At 45.4% G+C, this 26,585-nt stretch overlaps 1 protein-coding gene and 1 long non-coding RNA gene across 4 annotated transcripts in view; both read left to right on the forward strand.

Moving 5' to 3' along the window:
* Window positions 1-7,808, forward strand: part of LOC122545878 (uncharacterized) — a 59,558-nt gene extending 51,750 nt beyond the window's left edge. For all 3 annotated transcript variants that reach the window (XR_015751177.1, XR_015751172.1, XR_015751173.1), the window contains exon 3: window positions 7,210-7,808. The gene's annotated coding sequence lies outside the window, so the exon portion shown is untranslated. The remainder of the gene's footprint in view (window positions 1-7,209) is intronic.
* A 1,082-nt stretch (window positions 7,809-8,890) lies between these two features.
* On the forward strand, window positions 8,891-25,607 carry LOC148143365 (uncharacterized). The gene is made up of 3 exons (XR_015751195.1): window positions 8,891-13,454; window positions 18,682-18,872; window positions 25,537-25,607. It is a non-coding gene; the product is annotated as an uncharacterized LOC148143365 (long non-coding RNA).
* Window positions 25,608-26,585: the final 978 nt, after the last annotated feature.

Raw genomic sequence — 26,585 nt, forward strand, 5'->3', positions numbered from 1 at the left:
CCACAACCACCTGACGAAGGAGTGGTGCTCTAAAAGCATGTGCTTCCAAATAAACCTGTTGGACTATAACCTGGTGTTGTGTAACTTTTAATTTTGTCCACCCCATTCCAACGCCGACATGTCCACATCGTGAACGCAGCCCAAACATCCCGATGCTGCCAATAAACTTTACAACGCCGATGAAACGACAGACTCGACACTCCTGAAAAATGTACAATTTCAAACGATACTGGCTACTCACTCACTGCTCCATCTGATTTGCGACATTGGAAACTTAGTGCAGGAGGCTGAAAGAAATGAGCAGCTTTAAAACAAAAACCTCTTGGAGCTCAAAGCTTTCAGTGAGAGTCTGAGCCCGGTGGTTAAGTTCAGGTAACTTTTATTGTGACCCAACTTTGTTACAGCTTCAGATTCCCCAGCAAAAAGGCAGAGAAAAGGTAGCTGCTTTTTAAACAGCTCAAGGTCAAAGCCCACATATCTCCCCTACCCCACCTCACTGTCTTTATTATTGGACAGCACGAAGTTGTCCCTTTGTAATTGGATCCTCAATACAGCCTTAACCCGGAGGAAGTATTGCCTCACTCAGCAATTTCAACCCAAACCCTGTCTCCAAGTTTCTCCCCGCTCCTTTGCCAGGAAGGGGCAGTGTAGAGTCAACTGCACTGCTGTGGGTCTGGAGTCACGTGTAGGCCAGACCAGGTAAAGGGTGCAGCTGGGACAACTGAGTGAATCCTTTCCCACAACAGCAGTTTGCTTCCCTAAAAGGATGTGAGTGAATCAGATGAGGGTCCTACCCCACCCCCGAAAATGGTTTCATCGTTAGATTCGGAACTCCAGATTTCTGACCGAATTCCAAATCCGCCATCTGCTGCCGTGGGATTCGAACCCGGGATCCCCGGAACTGGTTGATCATCCGGTCAATAACAGCACTCGGCAGTCACTCCTTCAATCCATGTGAACTCACTGGTGCCTCCGCAGGTGGGAGGAGAGGGTGATGGCCTTCCCTCACTCAGGGCAGCTGAAGGGCTTCTCTCTGGTGTGGACCCGCTGGTGCCTCCGCAAGTTGCCCACCTGACTGAATCCCTTCCCACACTCGGGGCAACTGAATGGCCTCTCCCCCATGTGGAGCCCCCGGTGGGTCTGGAGGTTGAAGGTATTGTTGAAGCCCTTCCCACACTCGGGGCAACTGAATGGCCTCTTCCCCCATGTGGAGCCGCCAGTGGGTCTGGAGGTTGAAGGTATTGTTGAAGCCCTTCCTGCACTCGGGGCAGCTGAAGGGCCTCTCCCCGGTGTGGATCCGCCGGTGAGTGAATAGGGTCAAGGCCTGGGCAAAGCCCTTCCCGCACTCAGGGCAGGAGAATGGCCTCTCCCCGGTGTGACTGCGTCAATGAATCTCCAGGGCAGATGGGATACAGAAGCCTTTTCTGCAGTCGCCACACTTCCACGGTTTCTCCAAGGGGCAGAATTCCTCAGGTTTCTCCATGACGAAGCTTCAGCTGAACACAAACGCATGCGGGAGCAAAATGAGACATCAAGGCATTAATACAGACACCAGAGAGAAACTGAACTGATAGACATGGCAAATGTTGGTGGCAAGCCAGAGTCACAACGATATACAACACAGAAACAGACACTTTGGTCAAACTCTTCTATACTGGCCAGATATCCTAAATAAATGTGGTCACATTTGCCAGCACTTGGCCCATATCCCTTCCTATTCATATAGCCATCCAGATGCCTTTTAAGTGGTGTAATTGTACCAGCCTCCACCACTTTCTCTGCCAGCTCATTTCTTACACGCACCACACTGTGAAAAAGTTGTCCCTTAAGTCTTTTAATTCTCCATCTGCCTTGCCCTCACCCTAAACATACTACCCTCTAGTTGTGGACTCCCCTATCCCAAAGAAAAGACCTGGTCTAGTTACCCTATCCATGCCCATCATGATTTTATAAAAGTTTATAAGGTCACCCTTCAGACTCTGGCACGCTAGGGAAAACAAACCCACTCCATCCTTCTGTCCCTCCTCACCCGGGTAATTAAGTCCCATACCTGAGATTGCAGAGTCTGCTCCCTCCCTGGATTCACTCCAGTTGCTACAAGTGAACAGATTCCCAACCTCCCAATGTGAAGAGTTGCCTAACGGAGGGGTCTCAACTTCTGCCCCACCACCAAAATGGACCTGTTGGTTCTGGCAGCAGACACAGAGGAGTTCATCAGACGAATGAGACTCCGGGAATTCTTTCAAGGTGCCGGCAGTGATCCTACTGATGAACTGGAACAGTCATCACAGGGATCTGTAGAGGAGCGACCAAAGAAAGTGTCAACGTGGACCCCACCGGAGGGCCGCTGCCCTGGGCTTGACATGTATGCTCAAACTGTCAGGAAATATATAAATGCCAGATTCATCAGCCGTACCCACAAGGTAGAGCAAAACATCACCGGTTCACAGCGCAATGCCATCAACACTCTCAAAACCAATCACAATATTGGCTCCTCCTTTATCTGCTGGTTTGATGACATTGTCATTCAGAATAGAACAGATTACTGAAAGGAAGTGTACCGACAACTGAACAACTAGGAACACTACAGGCAACTACCAGCTGATCCGACCAAAGAACACACCCGAGAATCAAACACACTGATCAGAACTTTGGATCCAATCCTTCAGAGTTCCCTACGCGCCCTCATCCCACGTACTCCTCATGAAGGCGACTTCTACTGTCTTCCAAAGGTACACAAAGCCAACACACTGGGACATCCCATCGTGTCGGGCAATGGGACCCTATGTGAGAATCTCTCCAGCTATGTGGAAGGCATCTTGAAACCTATTGTGCAGGGGATCTCCAGCTTCTGTCGCGACACTACAGATTTCTTACAGAAACTCAGCACCCATGGACCAGTCGAACCGGGAACATTCCTCGTCACAATGGACGTTTCCGCACTCTACACCAGCATCCCCACAAGGATGGCATCACGGCAACAGCCTCAGTACTCAACACCAACAACTGCCAGTCTCCAAACACCATCCTACAACTCATCTGCTTTATCCTCAATCACAACGTCTTCACCTTTGACAACCAGTTCTTTTTCCAGACACACGGAACAGCCATGGGGACCAAATTTGCACCCCAATATGCCAACATTTTTATGCACAGGTTCGAACTCGACTTCTTCTCTATGCAGGATCACCAACCAACATTGTACACAAGATACATTGACGATATTTTCTTCCTCTGGACCCATGGCGAGGAGTCACTGATAAAACTACACAGTAACATCAACAAGTTTCATCCCACCATCAAACTCACCATGGACTACTCTCGACTGTCTGTCTCATTCTTGGACACGTGCGTCTCCATCAAGGATGGACACCTCAGCACCACACTCTACCGCAAACCCACAGACAACCTCACAATGCTACACTTCTCCAGCTTCCACCCAAAACATATTAAAATAGCCATGCTCTATGGACAAGCCCTACGCATACACCGGATCTGCTCAGATGAGAAGGAACGTGACGGACACCTGGAAGTACTCAAGGATGCCCTCACAAGAATGGGGTACGATGCTCAACTCATCGACCGCCAGTTCCGACGTGCCACAGCAAGGAACCGTAATGACCTCCTCAGGAGACAGATACGTGCTGCAACTGACAGGGTACCCTTCGTTGTTCAGTACTTCCCAGGAGCTGAAAAATTACGCCATGTTCTTCGTGACCTGCAACACATTATCAATGAGGATGAGCACATCATCAAGACCTTCCCCACACCTCCACTACTTGCCTTTAGACAATCACCAAACCTCAAACAGATCATTGTTCGTAGCAAACTGCCCGGCTCTCAGGACAACTCCATACAACCCTGTCATGGTGGATGCTGCAGGACGTGTCAGATTGTGTACATAGATACCACTATTACGTGTGGGGACACCTCCCACCTTGTACATGGCAGGTACTCATGTGACTCAGCTAACGTTGTCTATCTTACACAATGCAGGCAAGGATGCCCGGAGGCATGGTACATTGGGGAAACTGAGCAAAGGATACGACAACGGATGAATGGGCACCACACAACAATTAACAGACAGGAGGGTTCCCTCCCAGTTGGGGAACACTTCAGTGGTCCAGGACATTCAGCCACGGACCTTCGGGTGACCATTCTCCAAGGTGGACTTCGGGACAGGCAGCAGAGAAAAGTGGTCAAGCAGAGGCTGATAGCTAAGTTCGGTACCCATAGGGGGGGCCTCAACCGGGACCTTGGGTTCATGTCACATTACAGGTGATCACCATTGCACTACACACACACACACAGACACAGATATTCCTACACACACACACACTCTCACATACACACGGACACAGGTACACACAGACACCCACACAAACCCTTATAGACACACACACTCACACAAGCACCCCTTCACACACTTAAGACACTCTGCACTCACTACATACACACATACACTTTCTCAGACTCACAACCCCCACCCCAGACAGACAGACACACACACACACACACACAGACAGACAAAGACCCACATGCACACATATATTTTGTGGGGTGAATTTGTATTTGCAGGGTTACATTGTACTTTGCTCAAAACCTGCATGCATTCATGTAGAACTCTGAGCTCAGAAACTGCATGAATTTATGTAAAACTCCGTGATCTTACTTTTTAGATTAGAATCAATCTAAACATCATAGGATAGACAGAGAACACAGGGGAGAAAGTGAGGACTGCTGATGCTGGAGATCAGAGCTGAAAATGTGTTGCTGGAAAAGCGCAGCAGGTCAGGCAGCATCCAAGAAGCAGGAGAATCGACGTTTCGGGCATGAGCCCTTCTTCAGGAATGAGAAAGTGTGCCAAGCAGGCTAAAAAAAAGTGGTAGGGAGATGGGACTTGGGGGAGGGGCGTTGGAAATGTGATAGGTGGAAGGAGGTTAAGGTGAGGGTGATCGGCTGGAGTGGGGGTGGGGGCGGAGAGGTCAGGAAGAAGATTGCAGGTGAGGAAGGTGCTGCTGAGTTTGAGGGTTGGGACTGAGACAAGGTGGGGGGAGGGGAAATGAGGAAACTGGAGAAATCTGAGTTCATCCCTTGTGGTTGGAGGGTTTCTAGCCGGAAGATGAGGCGCTCTTCCTCCAGCCGTCGTGTTGCCATGGTCTGACGATGGAGGAGTCCAAGGACCTGCATGTCCTTGATGGAGTAGGAGGGGGAATTGAAGTGTTGAGCCACGGGGTGGTTGGGTTGGTTGGTCCGGGTGTCCCAGAGGTGTTCTCTGAAACGTTCCACAAGTAGACGGCCTGTCTCCCCAATATAGAGGAGGCCACATCGGGTGCAGCGGATGCAGTAAATGATGTGTGTGGAGGTGCAGGTGAATTTGTGGTGGATATGGAAGGATCCCTTGGGGCCTTGGAGGGAAGTAAGGGGGGGGGGGGGAGGGGAAGGTGTGGGCGTAAGTTTTGCATTTCTTGCGGTTGCAGGGGAAGGTGCCGGGAGTGGAGGTTGGGTTGGCGGGGGTTGTGGACCTGACGAGGGAGTCACTGAGGGAGTGGTATTTTCGGAACGTTGATAGTGGAGGGGAGGGAAATATATCCCTGGTGGTGGGGTCCGTTTGGAAGTGGCGGAAATGTCGACGGATGATAGGATGGGGGCCAACACCTTCAACATATTGTCTAGCTATCACCATTGTTAACAGCTAACCCGAGAATGCAACTTCAAAAAAAAAGTTTTTGTGATTTACACATGAAAGAAGTGAAACTATCACTGTACTCTAATAGATGAAAGGCTTAACAATCAATGTTTCAATATATAATTTCAGTTACATCACACTAAAGTTTTGCTATAATTTCTGTGTTACGATCGAGCCCTTCACTATCACCTGATGAAGGAGCGTCGCTCCGAAAGCTAGTGTGCTTCCAATTAAACCTGCTGGACTGTAACATTGTTTAAGGGAGGGAATATCGCTCTGAAACTGATCGGGCCACTTCCGCGCTGTGACGTCATCAACAGGATGAATGGGAGGAGCGAGAGCCGAGGACAGGGGGCGGGGTGATGACGACGGCGGGTTCCCGCACTGCGCCTGCTCCGGACAGCCCGCCGACCGGCTGGCCCGCACTGTTTGCAAAAAATCCCTTCCCATCAGGGAATCACCCCGCAGTGAGGAAGCAGGACACTCGCCCAACGAGTCCACATCGACTCTCCGAGGAGTAACCCACCCACACTCATTGCTCTACATTTGCCCCTGACTATTGCACCTAACCTGCACATCCCTGGATGTTATGGGTAATTTAGCATGGTCAAGCCACCCTAATCTGCATATCCCTGGGCACTATGGGTAATTTAGCATGGTCAATCTACCCTAACCTGGACAAATTTAAAAATCACAACACCAGTTTAGTGTCCAACAAGTTTATTTGAAAGGACTCGTGTTCAGAGCACTGCTCCTTCATCAGGTGGTTGTGGAGAATAAGATCATAACGCACAGAATTTATGGAAAAACATTAGTGTCCTGCCACTGCAATTATATATTGAACGTATCTGGATTATTAAGTCTTTCATCTTTGAGAATGGTTTGCAGTCATCATTAATATGTAAATCACAGATCTTCAGGTAAGGCCCATTTTCGACATAACTTAAGGTTTTATAACAAAAGGTGACATCTCAGCTCAAACACTGCATTAAACGTGTGAGGTCAGAGTCTGTCTGTATCCCAATCTTCAGTCAGACTGGTTCTGTTTCCACAGCGGAATTTACAAAATATTACTTGTATTGACTGCCTGCAGGTTGTGCATTTTTTGAGCAAAATAGAACAAATCTGCAAATATAATGCCACAAACATAAATTCACCCCCATGAAGGTGTCTTTGTGTGTGTGTGTGTGAATGAGAGAGAGAAAAGTCTATTCCCGTGCTGTAAATTCTATGTCTATTTGACAACAGATGCTTTATTCCCATCGGTGTAAATATTGCAGCTGGGTACAAATACTTAGATGCAAGGGAGAGATGTGGGGCACTTGAAGAATCCTGGGAGAGCCCTATTTCTAGTTTACTTCCTCACGAACAAACATTAAGCATGAGCACCTATTCATTTCTAATTTTATTTCATTTTTCTTGTTTGATTCCCTGCTATGACTACACTATGTGTCTGGATGGTTGACAGGTTGGGAGATTGTGGGTTGGGTTGCGACTAACTGAATGTTTTATTGTTCCAGAAAGAATAAAAGCGGGTCAAAGCTTCAGCAGAAATCCAGCAGAGCTGAGAACAGACCTACATCTTACTCTGTGGGAACAGGCAGATCAACAGAGGATAGAGAAATCAGGACCTGAAATCCAAGCTGACACCAGACTACCCTGTGATCAGTGCTTTGATTAGCAGTACCAACCCTTTACCTAGCTTCCCATTTGATTACTCCTCCATATTCAGAATCCAATCCTTGTCACCCTTAAGCCATGTAAGGAGTCTCAGATCATAATTATTCTCTTCGATGTGTGCTGTCAATTCATTCACTTTGTTACAATACAGCGCACATTCAGACACACCATTTTTAATTTCAATTTTTGTCATCTTTAGAATCCAGTTTTGATTGCTGGTAAATTTATTCTCCTTGTCCCTTTCTATCTTTCTCTGGTGTTCACTTTCCACATCACGACATTGCTTACTGGCCTTGATTTAGATTTGCCATGCTAAATTGCCCATAGTGTCCAAACGCAGTATTCCAAAAGTGTCCTAAACAACATACTGTACAGCAGGAACATGACCTCAACTCCTGTACTCAATGTTCTGACCAATAAAGAAAAGCATACCAAACACCATCTTCATTCTCCTATATAGCTGCAACTCCACTTTCAAAGAACCACGAACCCGCACCCCAAGGTCTCTTTGTTCCGCAACACTCCCCTTCCATGTGTCAGTCCTGCCGGGATTTCCTTACCAAAATGTAAACATCACATTTCTCAAAATTAAACTCCATCCGCCACTCCTCGGCCCATTGGCTTATCCGATCAATTCTAATTTAGAGTGAACTCTCTTTCCTCTCATATTCCCTAAAAGCTGAAAACCTCCATTCCACAGCCCTCCATTCTCACTTTGTTGAATCTAAACCCTGCTGTACCTCATTCTGAAGGGTCTGGTTCATGCTAATTAACTCAGGGGATATCTAATTGAGACATACAGAATACTAAACAGCATGGACAGAGTGCAAGTTGGGAAGATGTTTCCATTGGTCAGAGAGACTAAGACTCGAGAGCATAGCCTGAGAGTAAAGAGAAGGCCTTTTAGAATGGAGATAAGGAGAAACTTCTTCAGCCATACAGCGGTGAATCTATGGAGGCCAGGTCACTGAGGATATTTAAGACAGAGCTAGGTAACTTCTTGAGTGCCAAGGGGATTGAGGGTTACGGGGAGAAAGCGAGAGTATGGGGTTGATAAACTTATTAGCCACGATTGAGTGGTATGAGCAGACCTGATGGGCTGAATGGCCTAATTTCTGCTCCTGTCTTATGGTCTCTTGTTATCCTGGACACAGCGAGAGAATTGGGAGCAGGAGTCGACCATTTGGTCTTTCGAGCATGCACCACACTGAACAGATCATAACTGGATACGAATCTACCTATTTTAGAGGGAGGAGGAGAGCTTCTTCAAGGTAGGCAACCTTGCAAGAGGATTTGCAGTAGGTTAAGATCAACTAGGAAAAGTGAGGACTGCAGATGCTGGAGACCAGAGTTGAGAAGTGTGGTACTGGAAAAACACAGCAGGCCAGGCAGCATCCGAGGAGCAGGAGAATCAACGTTTCGGGCATAAAACCTTCTTCAGGAATGAAGCCACACATCATTCCTGATGAAGAGCTCATACCCGAAACATTAACTCTCCTGCTCCTCAGATGCTGCCTGGCCTGCTGTGTTTTTCCAGCACCACACTACTCAACTCTGGTCTCCAGCATCTGCAGTCCTCACTTTCTCCTACGAATCTAGCTATATCTAATTGGATAGGCTGGGACTTTTTCACTGGAGCATACGAGGTTGATAGGTGACCTTAAAGAGATGTATAAAATCATGAGGGGTAAAGATGAGGTGATTGGCAGGTGCCCTTCCCGAAGATGGCTGTTTCAAGATCAGAGAGCAAATTTTGAAGGTGAGAGGAGAAACATTTTTAAAAAACATAAGGGGCACCATTTTCTTTTCACACGTAGTTCAAGTGTGGAAAGAATGTTCAGAGAAAGTGGTGGATACAGTTTGACATTTAAAAGACATTTGGATAAGTACATGAATACAAAAGTATTGGAGGAATATGGGCCAAACACAGGCAGGTAGGACGAGTTTAGTTTGTGAATATAGACAGCATGAACTAGTTGGACTGAAGGGTCTGTTTCTGTGCTGTATGACTCTGGAACTGTTCTGTACTGTCTTAAAATCATTTTCTTGTCTTCCTCCACTTCATTGTTTTTCTAAAATCAGATGAGTTCAGCCTTGAATATATTCAATGACCCCCTAACTGCAGTAAGACACCCCCACTTCTGAACTCAATTCCTCTTGCTCATATACCACTTGCCTTGCTGATTGCTTGCTGCACCTGTCTGACAACTGGCATTGACTGATGTAGAAGGACGCTGAGGTCCCTTGGTGTGTCCAGACATCATTCCTGATGAGCTTATGCCCGAAACGTTAACTCTCATGCTCCTCAGATGCTGCCTGACCTGCTGTGCTTTTTCCAGCACCATACTTTTCAACTCTGATCTCCAGCATCTGCCGCTCTCACTTTCTTCACGACCCAATACATCTTTTAAACAATACACCTCCTTTCTGTTTTTTTCCCCCCACAGCAAAGGCTATAACTTCGCATTATGGTACTGCATTTGCCACGTGTTTGCAAATTGTGGTATTCTCTACATTGGGGAGACCAAGCAGAAACTTGGGGAAAGGTTTGCCGAGCATCACAGCTGGGTCCGCAGAGGCCGACCGGACCTCCCAGTCACCACCCATTTTATTTCCCCTTCCTACTCCCTTTCTGACAAGAACATCTTTGGCCTCCTCCATTGCCACAACGAACCAAACTGCACATTGGAGGAACAACACCCTATCTTCCTACAGCTCAGAGGACTCAACATTCAGTTCTCCAATTTCAAATATCCACCCTTCCCATCACCCCACTCCCTTCCCAGCCCCGACCCCTCATTTCCACTGCTCCCTGCTACCAAGCAGATTCCTTTCTCCCATTGACCAACCACGTCGTACCCTCAGCCTGTTTACCTATCCCCACTTCATCACCCTGCCCCCAGCAAGTCCTTTATCTGCATCCATCCCCAGTCTTGAAAAAATATTACACCCAAAACGTTGACTTCTCCACCTCCTGATTCTACCTGGCTTGCTGTGTTCTTCCAGCCTCCTGCCTATTAATCTTGCCAATTGAGACACACACCTGGACCAATGTTTCCAGAGTCTCTCCCTTCCCCGATTCATTCGCTTTCCTTTCAGTTGTTGCAAGTCAACCCCAGAATGAGAAAGAAGCGGAAAGACGAGGGCGAGAAAAGAGAGAACCATACTCACAGATCTTGGACAGAGGAAGGAATTTGCAGTCTGGGTAAAGCTCAATCTTCATTCAGAGAGGGAGGAACACGAGTAGCAGCTTCAGTAGCTCATGGTCGAACTTTCGCATTCAGACAATAGTAGCTCCGAACGGTAGCCACTGTCTTCTTCCGGTCCTCCAGTGCTCTCTATTGGTCAATTAAAAGAAGGTCGCGCGCCCCATTTTGCGGACAGCGACAAACATGCTCATGTTTTGCTGACACTGGTGGGCATGCGCACTGAGTTTCTGACACCGGCAAACATGCGCAGTATGCTCTGCGTGGATGCTGGTGTTCCCAATAGATATTAAGTTTCCAAATGCCAATAGGAAGAGATCGAGTCACAATTTTTTTCCCCCTGTGGCTCGACATTTTATTACTTTTGCATCTTGTCTTGCTGCATAACTTTCGTATGCCTTTTCCCCTTGTTGAGAGAGAGTGTCCCAGTGAGCTGTCTGTGAGAAGGAGCTGTAACCAGTTACACAGATGAAGAAACATTACACTATTCGCAGCAGGGGGTGACTGTACACGTTTCCTGAGTGTGATCACAGTTTCAGTTGTTCATCAGAAACAGAAAGCCAAAAGGATACCAAACTGCGGAGAAGCCCTGGAAATGTGGAGACTGTGGGAAGGGATTCCATTCCCTATCGGCACTGGAGATTTATCAGCTCAGTCGCAGTGGGGAATGGTCGTTCTTCAAAACATTATTACAACATTATCCCCCATTGACTAAAACACATTCAGCGCTGCCCGATTACCTTGAACTTATATAAGTTCTGTCATAGCATCTTTAATAATAGCTTTGAATATTTTCCCTTTGACATATGTTAAGGTAAATGGTCTGCAGTTTCTTGTTCTCGGCCTCCTTTTTTGAAGAAAGGAGTTTTCCAATCTAAAGGAACCTTCCCTGAAACTAATGGGGTTTGGAAAATTAAAACCAATGCATTAACTATTTCACCGGCCAGTTTTTCTTTAAGGGTCTTGGATGAAATCCTTCGAGTACCTGGGACTTGTCAGCTCATAGTTCCACCACTTTACTCAGTACTACTTCCCTGGTAATTGTTACTGTCTTCAGTGCCTCCTTCCCTTTCAGTTCCTGATTTCTAGCTGGTTTTGGGCTATTACTTGTATCCTCTCTAGTGAAGATAGATTCAAATTCTTTTCAATTCATCTGCCATCTCTTTATCTTCCGTTATTGAATCCCCAGACATTTTCTACAGAACCAACATTTACTTTGTTAACTTTTTTTAAGAAAAGCTGATGAAACTTTCCTTCCTGTTTTTATATTTTTGGCTAACTTTCTAACTCTAATTGCTGTGCTCCTGCCTGCATTATTTCTGATGTTTTGTCCCAGCTCTCAACTCTCGCATCAATCTGTCTGCTTATTCTATAGAACTGACCTTGGTTAAGTGTTGCACAACACACAAAGGCAAGTCTTTCCTCTCCAGAAAGTCTTAGTACTTAACACGATAACATTCACTTTGAAATATTGTTCATTCCAACTTTACCAAGCATATCCTCCAGATTCAAAATCCCACAATGACACCTAATTTTGTTATAGTCTCTAATTTTGAAGAGACATTTGAATACCCAGTGATTAACTGGAAAAACTGCTCATTAACTTCTCACATTTTAAACAAAATAAATTACCAATTAACAGGAGTAACTTAGCAGAATAACATGTATGGCCTTAAATGGTAAATCTAGTTTTCTTTCAATTGACGGAGCATGTCCATACCAGGGAGAGGTCGTTCACCTGCTCCATGTGCAGCAAGGGGTTCAACCAATCATCCACCCTAGTGACCCACCGGTGGGTCCACACAGGGGAGAAGCCATTTACCTGCTCCGTGTGCGGGAAAAGATTCGTTCAGTCCTCCAACCTGCAGAGTCATCAGCGGGTCCACGCTGGGGAGAGCCGTTCACCTGCTCAGTGTCCAGGAAGGGATTCATTGATTGGTCTTCCCTGTTGAGACAACAGCCTGTCCACAGTGGGGAGAAACCTGCTCCATTGGCAATCAGTTCAATCAGTCATCCCATCTAATCAGACACCAATCCAGCCACACCGAGTAGAGAACGTTTGGATGCTTGTTGGTGTGACTTGTATTAGTATTCAAGAGGGTATACTTTCCCTGGTGAGTTGAGCACATATTAAGACACATTTACTGATTTGGAACATGCAGTGGAATTGGGAGGTGTATACATGTCATGTTTGACTCTGTGAATAAACCTACCCTGTGTAAAGATTGGCTCAGGTTTCTCCCTCCTCCACAAGGCTGTTAGGACGATAACATGGCGTGAGATGTTGTATAATAGGTCTCCTTACTAACCCACTCACGAACACTTTCTATTTACTCATTCATAAGTCTTTACTAACCTGCTCACAAGAGCCCTATATCTAATAATACCACATTCCCATTTCATTCATTTATAATTCCTTGCTATAATGCGGCTTCATTCATTCATTCATAAAACCGTGGTTTTGCAGTATATTTTGAGATTACAAGATAGTCTAAATTAAAACACCCCTTTCAACTCATTCCTGCTTTTTCACACCTTCAACCCTCATCAGCTCTTGCTACAAGCAGTGTTTAGGCCTATTTCTACATCAAAAACTCCCTCTGAATCACTGTCAAAATAGTAATGTATTCAGAACAATACCAGTCCCCCGCCATCTTCTCTCCATGAAAGTCTTGTCTCATGAAAGATTATAATATTAATCAACCCTTGTCAACCATCTCTCAGGACCTGAATAGATACAGAACATCAAACAGTTTCCCTGACTCACAGCCACTGTCCCCTTTAAGAAACTGACTGTCGAGACTTCGCTTCTGTGAAATTGCATGAATGAATGAAACTCACGCCGGCAAATACTCAACAAATCTCACAACCCAGCTACGGTAAGCAGTTTAATATTCTTTTATTCAGGGCAGGTACCATGTCTAACTTATTTAGAGCATACAGTCCTAGTATTTTTTACTAACATTTACTAACTTAAAAGACTAATGGACTGACATCTCTTAATAATGCAGGCCTAGTATTTTTACTAACATTTACGAACTTAAAAGACAAAAGGACTGATACCGCTTAATTCTGCAAGCAGACCATACAGACAATCTCAATCCTATCGGGGGTAGCAGCCAGCATTTGTGTACAATAGATAAAACGCTGGAAAACCATAGTAACGGAATGTTAGTATATGTAAGAACTGTGTGTAAAGGGGCTGCTGTAAGGACGGTCTTTCGGGATTCCATCACCACCTCAAACTTGTACAACTTGCGGTTGCTGAATAAAGAGGCTATTTTGACCACTCACTGATTTTGGTTGCTATTTGAACACGATCCCATAACAGGAACAGAGAATGCTCGCCAGTGCTGAAGGCTGGACAAAAAGGAAATCTAGTTTCTGACGGTGGCTTTTGTGAGAAATACCCGGAGCCATTTGGAAATTGTCAGGGTCCGGGTGACCCAGTGATGTTCCCGGGCTCTAAGCCACACAACAAGTGACCTTTCCATCCAACTTGGCCACACTGACCAGGTATCCGAAATTAATCTCATCCCATTTGCCAGCAGTTGACCCATACCTCTCTCAACTCATGTATCCACCCAGATGCCTTTGAAATGTTGTAACTGTACCAGTCTCCACCACTTCCTCTGGCAGTTAATGCCATACACACATCACCTCCTGTGTGAAAAGGTTGCCCCTTAGATCCCCTTCTCTCTCACCTTAAACCTATGTCCTCTAGTTTTGGACATCAAAGTGTCTGGTTCCATGCTGTACAGCTCGATGAATCTTGTGGAAATGATAATATATTGGTGGGACACACTTGATGGGCCAAAGGGCCTTATTTGTCCTGTCTGATTCTGTGATCAGAAAACTCCAATAGGGTTCCCCAAAAAGCATGCCTCCCTGTGACTTTCAGAAACAGACACCATTTATAACAGGTTAATGCAATATTAAACTTTACGTGGAGTTTAAGAACAGACATTGTTCCATTAGAGCATGTTCCTTCTGTGCTGAAACCATTCTATTGTTTGTGGGAGATCAGGCTGAGGAGCTTTAACTATTTAGGTTTAGATGTTACGCATGTAAGTCTGGAATAACTGTGGATTAGGAATCATGTTTAGGGAGAATGGTATTCCCAACCTCTGTAATCCTGTTGGGTTAGAGAGAGAGAGAGAATGTCACACCTACAGAGCACACAGAAGAATTGTGCAGCTTGTCCAGTCTGTTGAGTTGGTTCTGCTCTCAGACAAGACTGGATGTAGCTTTTGATGGATCCCTATTAAACACTACATTAGAACACTCCAAATCCAAGGAATGTATCATGGGCAAATCAAACAGGACATTTGGAGAAGCAGGTGCTGACATTTCTATCCTTGTGTGGACTGGGGGGCGCGGGGTGGTGGTGAAGTCTTCAGGTCAGGAAACGTGTGGAGAGAGAAACAGTTAATGTCTCGAGTCTGATTTCACGCTTGTTCAAAACTGAAAGGGGCTGGGAAATGCTGGTTCTTATGTCGTAGACAGAGAAGGGACTAAGAGCGAGGGGAACACATGGTGAGAGTACCCAGAGCCAAATGCATAGATTGCTAACAATGGTGAACAAGTAATTGAGATCATTTGGGTGTTAATGAAGGTATGAAAGGAAGAAAGCTTCCACACTGCTCAGAACAAAGTCAACAAGACACGCCTGTGTGAGCAAATGGAACAAAACTGGAGAAGACTAAGCAGGGCAGACTCATACAGTGAATGGTAGAGCCCTGGGAAGTGTTGCTGAATAAATAGTACCAGGAGTGTGGGCACATAATTCTTTGAAAGTGGAAGGGTGGTCAAGAAAGTGCTTGCTTTCATGGGTCACAGCATTGAGTATAGGAGTTGGGACATTATTTTGTGGCTGTACAGGACATTGGTGAGACCACTTTTAGAACACAGCATGGAAGTCTAGTGGCCATTCATGTGGAAGGACCCTGTTAAACTTGAGAGGCTGCAGAAAAGAGTTGCAGGGATGTTGCTGGGACTGGAGGTTGAGTTATAGGGAGAGACTGGGGAGTTTTAACCCTGGAGCATCAGCACCTGAGGAGTGACCATACAGAGGTTTATACAATTATGATGGGCCTGGAGAGGGTGAATACGAAGGTCTTTTATCCTCAGGGTACAGAGTCCAGAACTAGAGGGCATAGAACATAGAACAATACAGCACGATGTTATGCCAAATATTTGTCCTAGCTTCGGCACCTATCCATGTACCTATCCAATTGCTACTTAAAGGTCACCAATGCTTCTGACTCTGCCACTCCCACAGGCAGCGCATTCCATGCCCCCACCACTCTCTGTGTAGAGAACCTACCCCTGACAGCCCCCTATACCGTCCATCCTTCAACTTAAATTTATGTATCCTTGTAACACTCTGTTGTACCCGGGGAAAACGTCTCTGACTGTCTACTCTATCCATTCCCCTGATCATCTTATAAACCTGTATCAAGTCACCCCTCATCCTTCGCCGTTCCAATGAGAAAAGGCCTAGCACTCTCAACCTATCCTCGTACGACCTATTCTCCATTCCAGGCAACATTCTGGTAAATCTCCTCTGCACCCTCTCCAAAGCTTTCACATCTTGCCTAAAGTGAGGTGACCAGAACTGCACGCAGTACTCCAAATGTGGCCTTACCAAGGTCCTACACAGCTGCAACATCACCTCATGACTCTTGAATTCAATCCCTCTACTAATGAATGCTAATACACCATAGGCCTTCTTACAAGCTTTATCCACCTGAGTGGTAACTTTCAAAAAGCTATGAACATAGACCCCAAGATCCCTCTGCTCCTCCACCTTACTAAGAACCCTACCGTTAACCCTGTATTCTGCATTCTTATTTGTCTTTCCAAAATGGACAACCTCACACTTGACAGGGTTGAACTCCATCTGCCACTCCTCAGCCCAGCTCTGCATCATATCTAAGTCCCTTTGCAGCTGACAACAGCTCTCCTCACTATCCACAAATCCACTAATCTTCGTATCATCTGCAAATTTACTGACCCACCCTTCGACTCCCTCTTCCAAGTCATTAATAAAAATTACAAACAGCAGAGGACCCAGAACTGATCCCTGCTGAACTCCACTTGTAACTGAAGCTCCAGGCTGAATATTTACCATCTACCACCACTCTCTGACTTCGACCAGTTAGCCAGTTCTCCATCCAACTGGCCAATTTTCCCACGATCCCATGCCTCCTGACTTTCCGCATAAGCCTACCATGGGGAACCTTATCAAATGCCTTACTAAAATCCATGTACACTACATCCACTGCTCTACCCTCATCCACATGCTTGGTCACCTCCTCAAAGAATTCAATAAGACTTGTAAGGCAAGATCGACCCGTCACAAATCCGTGCTGGCTGTCCCTAATCAAGCAGTGTGTTTCCAGATACTCATAAATCCTATCCCTCAGTATCCTTTCCATTACTTTGCCTACCACCAAAGTAAGACATAGGTTTAAGCATAGGTTTAAGGTGAGAGGGGGAAAGATTTATAAAGGACCTAAGGGGCACCTTGTTCATGCTTAGGATGGTGTATGTATGGAATGAGCTGCCAGAGGAAGTGGTGGAGGTGGGAACAATTACAACATTTGAAAGGTGTCTGGATGAAGGGTTTGGGTTTAGAGGGATAGCAGCCAAATGCCTGAAATTGGGACTGGGTCAGATTGTTGAACCAAAAGCTCTGTTTCCGTGTCATGTAAGTCTATGACTGAAACCAGAACCTTTTGCTGATAATCTTCCAGCTGAATGTTTTTAGTGCACCCAATTTCAGGAGAATCCTGGTTGGTGAAATTGACATAAGTCCTGTTTCCTGGAAATTCTGGGAAAATAAATGTTAATAATCCTCCAGTGAGAAAAACCCTAGCTCCCTCAACCTTTCTTCATAAGACGTGCCCTCCAGTCCAGGCAGCGTCCTGATAAAACTCCTCTGCACCCGCTCTAGGCTTCCATATCTTTCGTAATAATGAGGTGACCAGAACTGAACACAATATTCCAAGTGTGGTCTAACCAGGATGCTATAAAGCTGCAGGACAACCTCACAGCTCTTAAACTCAATCCCCCTAATAATGAAAACCAACACACCATAAGTCTCATTAACAACACTATCAACTTGCGTGGCAATTTTGAGGGATCTGTGGACATGGACCCCAACATTCCTCTGTTCTCCACACTGCCAAGAATCCTGCCTTTAACCCTGTGTTCTGCATTCCGATTCAACCTTCCAAAGTGGATAACGTCACACTTTTCCACGTTGAACTCCATCTGCCACTTATCAGCCCAGATCTGCATCTTGTCAATGTCTCGTTGTGGCAATAAATCAAATCAAATCAAATCAAATCAAATCAAATCTCTCACAAAGCCTGTCGATGGTTTTAATAGACACAGATCGAGAGCAACCTTATCCAGACTCTGTGCCCTCCCCTGGATTGACTTGCTTTCTCTCCAGTTGATACAAACCAACAGCTGAACTCCAGGATGAGAAAAGGAGGGGAGGGTGAGAAAAGAGGGTGTTGTGCTCACAGATGTTAGATAGAGAAAGGAAGTTGCCGTCTGGGGTAAAGCTCAGTCTTCTCTGAGTGAGAGAGGGCAGCAGAGGCTCATGGCCCACCTTCCGCATTCAGCCAATACGGGGGTGGCTCTGATTGACTGGAGGACGCGTCTCCTTCCGGTCCTCCAGAGTTTCCCAAAGGTTGGTCTGCCCGTCCATCAGAACGATGAAGGGCGGGGTCCCTTCCCGATCTCACACATGCGCACCAGCACATCCCTCACAGCATGTATGCGCTCTGCACGCGGCCAAATAGAGAGGTTTCTGCACCGCCTTGGATTGTGGGAGCTATAGCTGCCATTAATGAAATCAAGTGTCCCAAATGCCTTCTTAACCGACCCATTCACGTGGTAGTGAAATACGCGTGAGGAGCCAATCTTTAATCGATTTTAAATTTATTCACTGAGCGAAACCCTGCAGGTGTTTAACTCTAAACTCTATTTCTAACTCAGTGTCAGTATGTCGCTCTTTATCTGTCTTCAAATAAGGACGGAATCAATGCCATTCATCTGTCCCTCCTTAACATTATTTTTTTTCGTTTGTAGATTCCAACCCTCTGTTTCGATAATTTATTAAAAGTTACTTGTGCTACATGGAAGTTGCCAGCATTTAGTTTCCCTGGAGAAGGGGGTGGTCAATATGCTGCACGGTGACCCACAATGCCCTTCGGCAGGGAATTCCAGGATTTAGACCCAGCGACACTGAAGGAATGGCAATATGTTTCCATGTCAAGATGGTGAGTGGCTTGGAGGGTTACTTGCAAGAGGTTGTGGTCCCAAGTATCTGTTGTCCTGGTCCTTCTAGGTGGAAGTGGTTGTTGGTTTGGAAGATATTTTCTCAGGATTAGATTAGATTAGATTACAGTGTGGAAACAGGCCCTTCGGCCCAACAAGTCCACACCGACCCGCCGAAGCGAAACCCACCCATACCCCTACATTTACCCCTTACCTAACACTACGGGCAATTTAGCATGGCCAATTCACCTGACCCTGCACATCTTTTTGGACCTTTGGTGAATTTCTGCAGTGCGTCTTCTAAATAGTACACACTACGGCTTCTGAATGTGGATGTATGTGGAAATGGTGCCAATCAAGCAGGCGACTTTTTCCTGAATGGTACCAATCTTTTTGAATGCTGTTGAGGCTGCATCCATCCAAGCTGGTGGGTGAGTATTCTATTTCACTGCAGACTTGTGCCTTGTAGAAGATAGAATACAGTTTGGGGAGTCAGGAGGTGAGTTACTTGTCTGAAGTATTCCTGGCCTATGATCTGCTCTTGTAGCCACTGTGTGTATGTGGTTCTTCGAGTTGAGTTTCTGCTCAATGTTCAACCCCAAGGATATTGATCATGGGGCATTTAGTGACAGTAACATTGTTGATATCACAGGTCAGTGGTCAGATTATCTCTTTTGTGGATGAGTCACTCCTTGGCATTTTGCAAGGCATGCATGTTACTTGCTACTCATCAGCCCATTGGATGTGGTTTAGATCTTGTTGCATTTCAAACTGAACTGTTCAGTTTGTGAGGAGTTGTGAATAGTGCTAAACATTTCCACCTTATGATGGACGAAGGTCATTGATGAAGATGGTTGGGCCTAGAACACTACCCTATGAACTCCTGCAGAGACGTCCTGGAGATGACTGACCTCCAACAGCCATAGCCATCTTTCCATATGCCAGGTATGACTTAACAATTAAGACACACAAACACTATTTCACAACTAATTGAAAGAATAGGTATGAGACACCCCTCTTCTGGGTGTCTCCAGTGAAAGTGTTTCTAGAACTGAAAAAATCTGATAAGTGTTGACTTTCATCAACTTTTTTGATCTTGGCAGTTTCCTTTCTCTCCAACATTTGCATCATGTTAGCAAGTTGAATAATTCTTCTTTTTTCAGCAAAATGTTTTACAGAAGGTAACATTCTTAATATCTGTGTAACATTCCATGGGAAAACTTTCAGTCTGCCAGTTGTAGCAAATTTCTCTGAAAATATTTGACAAATGCACTTACAAGATGCAGTGTTCCCAAAGTTAAAGTACTTTTAACAGCCCCTTTATATTTTCCAAAATTCCCAAGAAAGGGGACATGAGCCACTTTTACCCACCACAAATCTGCTGAAACTGGAATAGACTTAGAGAGTCACACTGCATGGAAACAGGCTCTTCGGTTCAACTCATCCATGCTGAGCAAATTTCCCAATATGACTCAGTCCCAAGTTCCAGTATTTGCCCTATATCCTTCTAAACCCAAAATATTTATCTGGGCACATTTTAATTTTGTAATTGTCCCACCTCCAACACTTCGTCTGGCAGTTCATTTCATACATGCACCACCCTCTGCATGAAAATTTGTCCCTTAGGTCTCTTTTAAATCTTTCTATTCTCACCTAAAACTTATGCCTTCTAGTTTGCGACTCACCCACCCTGGGGAAATAGACCTAGGCTATTCGCCGTATCTATGCCCCTCATGATTTTATAAACCTCTATAAGGTCACACCTCAGGCTCTGATACTCCAGGGTAAACAAAAACATGCCCCAGCCCCTCTCTCTTTCAGTCTGTGTAACTGATTAAAGCTCCTTCCCACAGTCAGCTCACTGGGACACACTCACTCTCAGTCTGTGTAACCAGTTAAAACTCAGTTCACTGGTGTGTTCCTGCCTGAGTGCTTCTCTGGTCACACTGATGTCCAGTACCTTTTGAAGCATGTAGAATGGATTTCTCCTTCCAAATTCAAACCCCCAATGATATTGAGTGACCCTGTCAGATCTTGTTATGGAATTTCTTCCGAGATTTGTATCTGCAGATCTTCCCCTTCTGATACCCTGTAAATAAAGTTGAAAAAGTCATTACTGTCCATACCAAATAGAAATTCTGATTATATTGTATGTGTCTGTGTGTTTAAAGTACAAAACCAGTAACATACAATCGGTATTACATAGAACATAGAACATTACAGTGCAGTACAGGCCCTTCGGCCCTCGATGTTGCGCCAACCTGTCATACCAATCTGAAGCCCATCTAACCTACACTATTCCATGTACGTCCATAAGCTTGTCCAATATGATTAAATGTACATAAAATTGGCAAATCTACTATCATTGTAGGCAAAGCATTCCATACCCTTACTACTCTCTGAGTAAATAAACTACCTCTGACATCTGTCCTATATCTATCACCCCTCAATTTAAAGCTATGCCCCCTTGTGCTCGTCGTCACCATTCTTGGAAAAAGGCTCTCCCTGTCCACCCTATCTAACTCTCTGATTATCTTATATGTCTCTATTAAGTCACCTCTCAACCTTCTTCTCTCTAACGAAAACAGCCTCAAGTCCCTCAGCCTTTCCTCGTAAGACCTTCCCTCCATACCAGACAACATCCTAGTAAATCTCCTCTGCACCCTTTCCAAAGCTTCCACATCCTTCTTATAATGTGGTGACCAGAACTGTACACAAGACTCCAAGTGCGGCCGCACCAGAGTCTTGTACAGCTGTAGCATAACCTCATGGTTCCAGAACTCGATCCCTCTATTAATAAAAGCTAAAACACTGTATGCCTTCTTAACAGCCCTGTCAACCTGGGTGGCAACTTTCAAGGATCTGTGTACCTGGACACCGAGATCTCTCTGCTCATCTACACTACCAAGAATCTTACCATTAGCCCAGTACTTTGCATTCTGGTTACTCCGACCAAAGCGAATCACCTCACACTTGTCCGCATTAAACTCCATTTGCCACCTCTCAGCCCAGCTCTGCAGCTTATCTATGTCTCTCTGTAACCGACAACATCCTTCATCACTATCCACAATTCTACCGACCTTAGTGTCATCTGCAAATTTACTAACCCACCCTTCTACGCCCTCATTCAGGTCATTTATAAAAATGATGAACAGCAGTGGACCCAACACCGACCCTTGTGGTACACCACTGGTAACCGGACTTCAGGATGAACACTTCCTGACAACCATCACCCTCTGTCTTCTTTCAGCAAGCCAATTACTGATCCAAATTGCTATATCTCCCATAATCCCACTCCTCCGCATTTTGTACAATAGCCTACTGTGGGGAACCTTATCGAATGCCTTGCTGAAATCCATATACACCACATCAACTGGTTTACTCTCATCTGCCTGTTTGGTCACCTTCTCAAAGAACTCAATAAGGTTTGTGAGGCACAACCTACCCTTCACAAAACTGTGCTGACTATCCCTAATCAAATTATTCTTTTCTAGATGCTTATAAATCCTATCTCTTATAACCTTTTCCAACACTTTACCAACAACTGAAGTAAGGCTCACTGGTCTATAATTACCAGGATTGTCTCCCCTTCTTGAACAGGGGATCCACATTTGCTATCCTCCAGTCTTCTGGCACTATTCCTGTAGACAATGACAATTTAAAGATCAATGCCAAAGGCTCGGCAATCTCCTCCCTGGCTTCCCAGAGGATCCTAGGATAACTCCCATTCGGCCCAGGGGACTTATCTATTTTCGCACTCTGTAGAATTTCTAATACCTCTTCCTTGTGAACCTCAATCACACTTAGTCTAGTAGACTGTATCTCAGTAATCTCCTCGACAACATTGTCATTTTCCAGAGTGAATACTGTTGACAAATATTCATTTAGTGCTTCCCCTATCTCCTCTGACTCCACACACAACTTCCCACTACTATCCTTGATTGGCCCTAATCTTACTCTCATCATTCTTTTATTCCTTAAATACCAATAGAAAGCCTTAGGGTTTACCCTGATCCTATCCGCCAACAACTTCTCATGTCTTATCCTGGTTCTTCTGAGCTCTCTCTTTAGGTCTTTCCTGGCTACCTTGTAACCCTCAAGCGCCCTAACTGAGCCTTCACATCTCATCCTAACATAAGCCTTCTTCTTCCTTTTGACCAGAGATTCCACTTCTTTCGCAAACCATGGCTCGCGTGCTCTACAGCTTCCTCCCTGCCTGACAGGTATATACTTTTCTAGGACACACAGTAACTTTTCCTTGAATAAGCTCCACATTTCTAATATGTCTATCCCCTGCAGTTTCCTTCCCCATCCTATGCTTCCTAAATCTTGCAGAATTGATTTAAAATACACAGGAGACGTGAGGAAGGAGGTTTCAGGACATGGCACTCTCTGAACCCTAACAGGGTGTTGCAAGGGGCAGTGAAAAGATTTCAAAATGAAGTGGGTGGTCAGAGGGTTGTACAGTACAGAAACTCGACCCTTCAATCCGTCTCATCCATGCTGACCAGATATCCTAAATTAATCTATCGCATTTGCCAGCATTTGGCCAATATCCGTCTAAACCCTACCCATTCAAGTACCCATCCAGATGCCTTTTAAATGTTGCATTGGGACCAGCCTCCACCATTTCCTCTAGCAGCTCATTGCACGCACGCACCACCCTCTGTGTGAAAAAGTATAAACCTATGCCTTCCTCACCAAACCACGCCCCCTCCCCCGTTTTATCTGCACTTTGGGAATCTCTGGACTTGGACAGTAAAGTCCTCTTGTAGGGACCCACTATTTATTGCATACTTCCTTCCCTTATTAAATTTCTCAGAATGCCTGAAGATTGAATTCCATCGCTCTACCCCATTTACCAGCTGATCGATATCAGAGTGTAGCCGGAGACCATCCTCCTGACTATCAACACTATCACCTTTCCAACGTTTACTCCTAGACTGAGGGGATGGGGGCAGCACAGTCTCTGGCTGAGCAGTGGGAATTGTGTGTGTATGTGTGTATGTCACTTGCAGGGAGGACACTTTCTGAGCTCCCTTTTCTTCATTTTTTTATTCTCCCCAAGTCGATGCAGTTTGAGTTTCTTAAAACAAAAAAAAAGCAGGGTTTAATTTTAACTTCCCACTGGTTGAAACTTTGTCCTCCCCTCCAATGTCTGAGAGTGAGACACTTTCCTTCCCCTCCCTCCATGGGTAACACAGAATTGTGGGACTGGTATCTGACTGGTACTGGGGAGAGAGAGAGAGAGAGAGAGAAAGAAAGAAAGAAAGAATGTCACATCTAAAGAGCAGACAGAAGAATTGTTACGCTTGTTCAGTCAGTTGAGGTGGTTCTGCACACAGATGAGACTAGATGCTGCTTTTTCTGTATCATAATTAAACCCTACAATGGAACACCCTAAATTCAAGGAATGTTGAAAGGGCAAATCGAGTGAACGCATGGAAAACTGCTTAAAGATTGGCTAGCCTTTAACTTCACCAATTAGAAGTTGCTGGTTTGACAGCTCTCGTAATCATAGGATCCCTACAGTGTGGGAGCAGGCCATTCCACCCATTGAGTCCACACTGACCCTCTGAACAACATCCCACCCAGACTCAAAAATCTACACTGCATGTGTGCAGAGAAGGGGATGTTGGAAGTGAGTGGGATGCTTTTACCACCAGCCCCCCTCTCCAAGACACAAAAATTCACACAGTGTCCCCGTCAATTCCTCCTGCCACCCACACGACCTACTGTCCATTCTCTCTCTCTCCCCCCACCCTGTGCACCCGTTATCCCACCCACTTCCCACTGTCTGCCTCCCCATGCATTCTCTCTCTTCCCCTCATCCTCTGCTCTCCATCTCTCCCATCTATATTCTCTCTCCACCCACCCTCTGCCCCCTATCCATTCTTCCATCGCCCTCCACCGTCTGTTGTCCAGTCATTCTCTCCTGCCCACCCCACCCACTACCCCTGTCCATTCTCTCTCTGTCCCCATACTCTAAACGCCGACTATTCTCTCCCCCTCCCTATTCTCTGACGCCCCATTCTTTGGTCCGCCACCCTCTGCCCTGCAGGTCTTTCTCTTCTCCCCAGCCTTTGCCCCCCTCAGTCTTTCTCTAACCCCACCCTCTGTCCCCCCAGTCTTTCTCTTCTCCCCAACCTCTGCCCCCCTCAGTCTTTCTCTAACCCCACCCTCTGTCCCCCCCAGTCTTTCTCTTCTCCCCAACCTCTGCCCCCCCTCAGTGTTTCTCTAACCTCACCCTCTGGCCCCACAGTCTTTCTCTTCTCCCCAACCTCTGCCCCCCTCAGGCTTTCTCTAACCTCACCCTGTGGCCTGCCAGTCTTGCTGTAGCCACATCCTCTGCCCCCGTCCATATTCTGTATCTCTACCCCACATCCATTCTCTGCCCTGCATGCATTCTCTCTCTTTTCTCCCCAGTGCCCCCTCCCCACCCTGGTCTTTCTCATGCCTCCAGACGTCTTTGATCACTGTATCAAGCCCTTCTCAGAAGAGAGAGAGAGAATGGATGGTGATGACTCAACTGGGAGTCGGGGTAACAAATGTCTGATCTTTAAAAATGAAAATAGCTAAAATGATATATTCGGAAACATAATTAAAGTTTGAAAGCACGTTCAACTTTTAAAAAGAGCTGCTGAAATCTTTCTGATTCTTGCGCAGTTCGACCACAGCTCAGGACAGGCTGGAAGGGGTGAATGGCCAATTCCTAGTCTCATGAAACTGGTTCCAACTATTTGTGTGGAGAAAATGTAGAGAATCACCAGGAGACACAGAGAGTTCTTCAAGAAGTGAGTCTTTTATTTGAAAACACAAAACCGTGACACTGAGAATGCAGATTCTTGAATGCCCACGAACCTCAGGGTCCGTGGTTTTTTATATTTATTTTTCATGTTCCTCTTAGCTTATCAGCACGTCCAACTATATTAATCAAAAGTACCTCACTCGAGCTACACAATGAACCAGTGGTGTTAGTTCCCATTATCTCTTTAGTTGTGCCCTTATAGTTTTTTCCTACATTCTACTTAATGTTATTCTAATGTCACAGTTAGATATTTATTGTCAACTTTTGCAATAATAGTCTTTCATTCCAGACCCTACTTAATATTTTCCTAATGTCATGATTAGATATTTATTGTCAATAGTCTCAAGCAGGCTGACTCTACTAATTATTAATTAGATATTTAATGTCATGTCCCAAATATTTATTGTCCCAATCCTGTCAATCATATTTAGTAGGTGAGGCTAACTTTACCGACTGTTATCTCATCTTGCCATAGTGACCTTTCAGCCTCAACCTTACTCTGCTAATTAGAGTAAGAGCTTTCCACTATCCTTTGCAACAAATTGGCAGTGGTCTCCAGGCTCTAACCCTTCCCATGCTTTCATGCTCTTTTTTTTCCATACTATCTAAAGATAGAGTCACAGAGTTGTAGAGCACAGAAACAAACCCTTCGGTCCACACTGACCAGATTTCCTAAATTAATCTAGTGACCCATATGCCAGCATTTTGCCCCTTATCCCTCTGAATCTTTCCTATTCATATCCCCATACAGATGCATTTTAAATAATGTAATTGTACTAGCCTCCACCACTTGCTCTGGCAGCTCATTCCATAAACATACCACCCTCTGTGCGAAAAGATTGCCCCTAAGGACCCTCAGAAATCTTTCCCCTCTCACCCTAAATCTATGCCCTCCAGTTCTGGTCTC

This window comes from Chiloscyllium plagiosum, unplaced genomic scaffold (assembly GCF_037043375.1).
Source record: "Chiloscyllium plagiosum isolate Xiang-an unplaced genomic scaffold, Cpla_swu_hap1 HiC_scaffold_27, whole genome shotgun sequence".
NCBI lineage: Eukaryota > Metazoa > Chordata > Chondrichthyes > Orectolobiformes > Hemiscylliidae > Chiloscyllium > Chiloscyllium plagiosum.